We start from the raw sequence: 8,316 nt of genomic DNA, 5'->3' as shown, positions 1-8,316 counted from the left end.
TTTATATAGACTTCAATTCGGATGATGGAAATGAAAACCATGAGTATCATGGAAAAAGTATATGTAGTAGAGTGTGACTATAAGAGTATCAAGCTGAACTGTGAGCATGACAAAAAATCTTCCAAACAGCAAATATTTAAACTGTGGAACTCATTCTCATTGTAAGACTCTGTAGAGGCCAAAAATTCAATAATTAAATTCAAGAGAAGACACTCTACAAAGGTGTATTAAGCATAAAATAATGAATATGTGTTCTGGCTCTGTAAGTACAAAATATACCAAATATCTGGAGATGAGCATCATTGTGTTTTGTTTGGTTGTTTGGTTGTTTTTTTGTTTGGTTGGTTGTTTTTCCTTTCCCTTGCTATTTCCTATATTCAGTCCCTAGCCATATTCCACCTCCCACTGTCAGAAGTTAAGACCCATCTACAATGTGTTTAGCCTAGCTCATGACATGGCCTGTCATGTTATTAATATGCAGTGACAGTGTAACCCTAAACTGTCACCCCTCTATCTGTTTTACCTGTGGTGCTTGATTGAATCAAAATGTATTGGGAATGCTTATGGATTTTGTTTCTGAGATAAATGGAGTACCACCTACTTCTCCTAAGATGCTAGCAGACAGGAACAACATTCCCTCTTATTTAATAGCTATGTTCTGAAAACTAGTTGTCTATAACCTATTCTGTTGAGGAATAAATGGTATAAATGGCTTTTTCCTACAAGTCACCCTCCTTTGACTGGCATTCTTCCATGCTTTTTGCATTCACTGGGGAGATTTATCCACAAGCATGAGTTAATAGCTCAGTGGTCAAGCTGCTGATCACGTGGAGCTTGCTGGGGCTATTTTCAAGGATTGCTAATACATTTTAGTCAACAGATGAGTAATATAAATGAAGCAATCATTAATTTGAACATAGGAAAGCCGTAGGATAGCCTTGAGTGTGTTGATTAAGATACTTTTAGTGAAAGGTTTGATTTGAATACCCTCACGAGGAGGAGGATACTCTGAATACTCAGAAACGTAGCTGGCTACTATCAGAAAGTTGTTCCAGGCTCTGAGACTTTATAAAACGATTTTTTCTGTTTTGTCTGAATGACAAAAACTGGAAAATTCCTCATGTTCATTTGATTAGCCTGAACATTACCTTTCACATAATGAGTAACTCAAATAATAAATTTCTGGTATGATATTCTGCCAGTGTTATGTAAGAGATAATTATAGGTACCTCTTACCTTCAGTAAAAATATACATGTATTCATAATTAATATTAGAAAAAGAAAAAATAATAAACTTACCTATTCTGCTTTTGATCAGTATTGAAAAGCCTTCCATACACCTTTGACAGATTCACTGAAACTGCTTTTTCCCAGACTTCCAATGCATTCATACTAATAAAATTGCAATGTTTTCAGTACAGCTATTATTTATCTATTTACCTAGAATGTAAGCAAGATCATAAAAGTAAATTATATTTCAAGAAATTCTCATTAATATCTGGGAACTCTTCATTTTAATTCTGTTTTATTTTATTATGTCTTCTAAAACAGGATATATATACTTTTTTCTTCATATGCTCTTTCACTTTAATTTAGGGCATGGCAAGGAAAATAAGATATTTATAAAAAGACATACAGCCATACTGTTGATATTGACTAGTGTGAATACCGGAAATAGTTATGACTCTAATTAAAATATTAAATAAATAAGTATTCTGTATCTAAAGTCAAATTATAATAAAGTGATTTTACTGAAGCAGGGCAAATACACAGTGCACTAAGTCTTTGCATGAATTATATATGAGACTTTATGGATGACTTACCCTTATTTGGACAACCCAAGAGAAAAAAAAGAAAAATTCTGTAATTAGATTTCTGGGGGGGAAAAACAAGAATCAGATTAGTGATCATTCTTTTTGACACTGACATTCCCACTTTGTAACCACATGCTAAAAAATGCTTTATTAGAAAAGCTGTGTATTTTTTTTAATATTTTTTTATTTTTCTTTTCCCCTTTGCATGTTAAATAAACCTTGGTTTCATCTTTTACTTAATGCCCTTATTTTCATTTTACTATGTTTATTCCCAGCTTTTTGCTTTGGGGAAAAGCCATTCACTTTAATGGGACTCTGAAAAGCCGTCGTGGAAATAACAAATAAAATGTTTAAAAGCATGAATCCTGGAGATAAACACAAGAGACACATACAGATCTAAAAACTGTAGATCAAGCAAAAGAATTTGTGCTGACAGTTGCTTCACTGTTAGATATTTTGGCTTCAAAATGCAAAACACTAAGGACCACATGTCCCAGATGCCTACTTCTTCAGGTTAAGTTTGTACTTATATTTTTCATCTCAGTCTTCACATGCCCTAGGTAGAAGGGTACTTCCCACCACCACACTGCCTATTTTTCATTTATTATTCATTTAATGTCCCTTCCCCTCTGCAACTAGAAGGGTGCTGAGTGTGGCCTTACAAGAAATGTTAAAATCTTTTAAAGAATTGTGAAGCATCTTCTTTTCAGGAGTTAGAAGTAGGTGTGGCTATGCTACCCAGAGTGGATACACCTCTGGAGCTCTAATGGGAACCTGGACCCACCATCTGCACTGCAGACAACTGCAGCTGAATCCAGGGCTTATTTACTGTGACTGATGGTCAAATTATAGATTCAAACAAATGAAGACAAACATCACAGGAAGTAAGGGTAACAATTTAAAGGAAGCTGTAGTGTAGAACTAGCAAATCAAGCAAAGATCTGGGGACCAAAGAGAACAAGACTTATCACTAGAGCTCAGAGGATTACAGAATTGGACAATGCATCTCCCATCTTTTTTTTCCATTGTGAACTTCACCTTCCTGCAACTGCTGGAAATTGGGTGAAGCACCAGAAAATAGGAAATCTCTAGCAGTCCACTGTGGAAGTTCTTTAACAAAAAGGCAGTGATTTCAAGCAGAAGCAAAACAAAGGCCACAGATATGAAGATATCTTTATACTAGCAAACTGACTGCTGTATAATGTCACAGCACTGTGAGAAGAGCCCAGAAGCTGCCCCATGGCAGAGAAGAGTCAGCTCCAGCTGGCTCCAAAAAGGACCTGGACAGAGCTGAGCTCCTGAGAAATGCTGGTTGTGCCTTTGTCAGAGCAGATTTAAGAAGAAGAAAAACAAAAATCTGCTGTGCAACAGCAGCTGGGAGAGAGGAGTGAGAAAATGTGAGAGAAGCAGCGCTGCAGCCCTGAAGGTGAGTGCCGCAGGAGGGCAGGAGGTGCTGCAGGTACACAGCAGCAGTTCCCCTGCAGCCTGTGGAGAGGCCTCTGGTGGAGCAGGCTGTCCCCCTGCAGCCACATGGAGCAGATCTCCACGCTGCAGCCCTCCCATGGGTGGAGGAGCCCCCAATGGAGCAGGTGGATGTGGCCTGGAGGAGGCTGCGGCCCATGGAGAGCCCCCGCAGGAGCAGGCCCCGGGCCAGAGCTGCAGCCTGTGGAGAGGAGCCCACGCAGGAGCAGGGGGCCTGGGGGGAGCTGAAACCCACCCGTGGGGGACCCGTGCTGGAGCAGTTTGCTCCTGGGGGATGGACCCCGTGGTATGGAGCCATGTGGGAGCTGTTCCTAAAGAGCTGCTGCCTGTGGGCAGCCCCCGCAGACTCAGTTTGGGAAGGATGGCATCCCATGGGAGGGACCCCACGGGGAGCAGGGGCAGAGAGGGACCATGAGAGTGGCAGAGTTGAAAAGTCAGGGGCTGACCGCAGCTCCCATTCCCCAATCCCCTGCACTGCTCAGGGGGGAAGGAGGTGGAAGGGTGTGGATGGAGGGAAGGTGGTTTTAGTTCTCACTCTGGTCTGCATTGAGTCTGTTTTGCCCATGACAGAAATTGGTGAGTGATCTCCCTGTCCTTATCTTAGCCCTTGAGATGTTTTTCATAGTGTTTTCTCCCCCTCTCCATTTGAGAAGGGGGAGTGAGAGAGGTGTGGTGGAGCTCAGCTGCCAATCAGTATGAAACTGCCACAATAACTGACAAAGGGATATTTTAATTCCAGAAAGAGACAGGTACTAGGGTCCTAAAGTGATAAATAAATGCCAAAGTTTGTTGTCCTGTGGAGACAATGCTTTCTGAAAATGTTTTACTTTGGTTAAAGAAATGAAAACCGGCAATTAAAGCCAATTTCTTTTACTGTCCTCTCTTTGACTTCCAGATTCCTAGGGGAAATTTAAAGAGAATAGCTATTCTCTTGTTTCTGCCACCTCAGTAAGTAAATTAAAACATAGAATAGAACAGGGGAAAGTTTTTTTTTTTGTTTTTTTTTTTTTTTTTTAATGTTTTCTCCTATTTATGCTGTTCAGGAAGCTTACAATACTACTGAGAACAAGGGAAAGCAAATAAAAACATTATTAGTGGGTGGCAGTAGGAGACACCTCTTCTGGACACTAATGACAAATGTATCAGACAGGTCTGCTTGCAGATATTGAAAAAAAGTGACAACACAGACATTGTTTCAACCATTGACAATGATTTCAAATAGTTGCGCTGTAAAGTCAAAGCTGCGATCGAAGAGGATGAGCATAGCCAAAAACCTGGAAGATACTGTCATGGCGGTTGGGAGGGGAATTAAGCAAGATAAATATTTACCAAGCATAAAGTCACATTGATCTTGAATCTTTAATATTACCGAGCTTTAACAAGTGAGAGACAGAAATGATGAACTGGGGAAATAAAGCAAAAAATATGCATGAGCAGATATTTGGAGTAATTAGAGGAATAAATGGATAGATTAGGTTAACAAGGAAGAGAAAGCTTGGAAGAAAATGTGTGTATTTCTTCAGAAGTTACTGTTTTGAATGGAGCCATTTCTTTAATAGAGGTACAGTTATTAGACAAAGTAAAAATACAGGAATTTATTGTCATTTCATCCTGAATGATTCTCCCCATAATTACCCCTAGAAATTTTCAGCTACAGATGAGTAATATCCTTTGAGAATTAGAGTGTGAATTAGCAGTTCCTATTGACACTGTAACAGGTAAGTTAAAAAAGTGAATGACAAGGAAAATAAGGAAGCAGGGTGCTAAATATGGTTTAAATAATATTTATCTTAAATTCTTTTAAACATATATACAGTGGAATGAAATGCATCTGTCCTTATTTTTATTACAGGTTTTTAGATTAGAGAAACTAATGGCCAGCAGGTCGAGGGAGATGATTCCTACGCTCTACTCTGCTCTCGTGAGACCCCATCTGCAGTGGGATGCTCAGCTCTGGGGCCCACAGCACAAGAAGGACATAGAAGTATGAGTCCACAGGAGAGCCTTGAAGATGGTCACAGGGCTGAAGTACCTCCTCTGTGAAGACAGGCTGAGGGAGATGGGGCTGCTCATTGTGGAGAAGGCTCCAGGGCTCACAGCAGCCTTCCAGTATGTGAAGGGGGAATTACAGGAAAGCAGGGGAGGGACTCTTTGTCAGGGAGTGCAGTGATAGGACAAGGGGTAATCGCCTTAAACTATAAAAAGGTCAGATTAGATATGTAGAAAAAATCAGAGGGTGGTGAGGCCCTGGAATATGCTGCCCAGAGAAGCTGTGGATGTTTGGATGTGTATGGATGTGGATCCTTGGAAGTGTTTGAGGCCTGGCTGGCTGGGGCTTTGAGCAACCCAGTTTAGTGGAAGGTGCCCCTGCCCATGATAGAGGGGTTGGAATCAGATGATCTTTAAAGTCTCATCCAACCCAAAGCATTCTATGATTCCATGAAACCAGAGGTCCCAACATGTTTTCCTTGGACCTTCATCTTGTAATATAGATGTTAAAAAACATCATCAGGCATATATGTTGCAATAATAATAATAATAGTAATAATAGTAATAATAGTAGTAATAATAATAATAATAATAATAATAATATATGACAATTCTAAGATAATATTTAGATAAATAGGTATGATAATTCTAGGGCAATAATAGATAAAAGTATAAATGTAGAGGAAGCTTCACTCAGTCTATTCAAATGTCTACCTCTAGATGAGATGGATCAGCTTGTATGAGCACAAAGTCTTCCTCATTTCCTGTCAGAAAGGGAATCTAGACAGCAAGTTTAGATGTAGACATCTACACTGGTGATAAATAAAGTCAGAAAAGATTTATTCTACCTCTGTTGACTATCCCTGATTGGGGAGTGGACCATGACACAGCTCTCCATTGCATCATGCTTAAGGATGGGTCTGGTCTTATGAACATGCAATGAATAGAAGGCCTTTTTTCTTCAGGGTAAACAGCACTGATTTTGTTAAGTCCTCATCCAGAGGACTGTAAGTGGCAGCTGGTCTGTCACACAGTTTACAAATTGGTTTTGTAAAGTAATAAATAAAAATATTTTTTATTTAAACTTCACTTTATCTTAGATATACATGTATTTTATATATTTTGAATGTCTGAGGAAATGTCTCTTGATCTGTTTAGTTCTTCAGCCCATAATCTTACTACCTGAGAAAATGGAAAATAATTTTTATATATGTATTTAAAGTACATCTATCTTATCAACAATAGCAATTGATTAGCATATTTCCCAGTGCCCCTTCCATCACCATTTATTGTAACTTCCTTATTTTTTTCTCTTTCCACATTATTATTGGGAAGTCTGCAAGGGATAGAAATTAGCAGCTATATCAGTGAATGACAATCCTTAAAATTAGAGGTCCAGGATAAGTGAGAAACTGAAAATAGTAATAGCAAAAAATAAAAATAAAATCCTACTTCAGATTTCCAAAGGTCATTACCGTTTGAGGAAACAATGAACTATCTTTGGACTCAGAGTATGGAACTTTTTTTTTTTTTTTTTTTTTTTTAATAGAAAATTTAATTTATAATGAGAACTCAGTGAACTTATGTTCCTCTGTGCTGGAATATCATTTCTTTTCAGTTCCTGTATAATTTCTGCTGAGCCTGATTTGTGTCTTTTATATAGGCAAAATCTAAATTACATAAGGTCACTTTCTGCAGGTGTTGTAGGTGACATGTAAGAAAACCTTGGCATCTGCTTTGTATGCCTTTTTTGCATCCCTATACACCCTTTTTGCAAGTCAAATTCTCAGCCTTAGAGGCAAGCATCATTAAGTTCTTATGCCAGATATATAATGTAAAACTTTCTTAACTTAGGCAACCCAAAACTTAATTCAAATGTTGTAAGTATAGCTAACTTTTTGAATATATTTTTAATTATAGGCTCACTCTACAGACAGGACTGTATCTATTCTATCGTTCATTAAAGATGAGCAGACTGAGTGGCTGGGATGGAGATCCAGTTTCAGATTATTAAATGCAACTCCAAAATGAAGTCAGACACTCACTCTGAAAATTTAGAACTAATTTAAAATTTTATTTTTTTACATCATTAAAAAAAATAGTTTAAACTTCCAATACTCCATCTCATCTCTTCTGTTCTCCCCAAATCCTAGGGATGGAGAGCCAGTGCAGAAATTAAGTGATGGTAAGACAAATGGAATATTTGTAAGAGCTACTAGTTGAAATTTGAGTAAAAATCTACTTAATGTTTTATCATTCCTTGGATTTCTGTGTAGACCAGGAAGCATCTTCTGTTATTTTACTGCAGACCACTTATCCGCTTTATAACGTGCTTTTTTGGTCTAGATTTGTTCCACTATACAAAATGAAGAAAAAGTTTTTACTAGCTCATGGAACTGCAGAAAAAAAATAAAAATAAATAAATAAAAACAAACAAACAAACAAAACAACAACAACAACAACCAAAGTTATTAAGTTCAAGAAGTAATAAAAAACATAAAACACACCCAACTTTATAGCGAATATGATAATTATTTACTTCTTGTATCTAGCTGGAAACTTCAAAACTCCAAGAGACTGTTAGATCTGTAAATTTGATATAGCAGTTTATCTAGTTCCACTGATCATCCAAGAACATAGAAGCTTACCTAATACTTCTCTTGAAGTATTGCAAGATGTTGGTTTGCTGAATTAAAATGGTGCTTCTAGTTGAAAAATATACTTCTGAAAAGATGAAAGTCCCAAACTAAACACAATTTGAGCTATAAAAATTGTATTCAGGCAATGAAATCAAAGTGCAAAGGGCTTCACGCCCTAAGCATGAATGACTCACTGCAGAATTTAACAGATTTATCTAAAGAAAAACTTGATGCACATGCCCTGTGCCCAGTGGGGTGCAGGAAATTCAGGTCATGCTGCAACGATGACATGGTTTAACCCCTTCCCTTTCCTCTGTTGTGCGTAGTTCTTATCATGTTTGTACCTTCCACATTATTTACAGAATTTCAGATGACTTACTTTTATCATTTGA

Source organism: Aythya ferina (genome assembly GCF_964211825.1).
Source record: "Aythya ferina genome assembly, chromosome: 2".
NCBI classification, from domain to species: domain Eukaryota; kingdom Metazoa; phylum Chordata; class Aves; order Anseriformes; family Anatidae; genus Aythya; species Aythya ferina.
The sequence above is the reverse complement of the archived record's forward strand: the minus strand, read 5'-3'. Positions refer to the sequence as shown.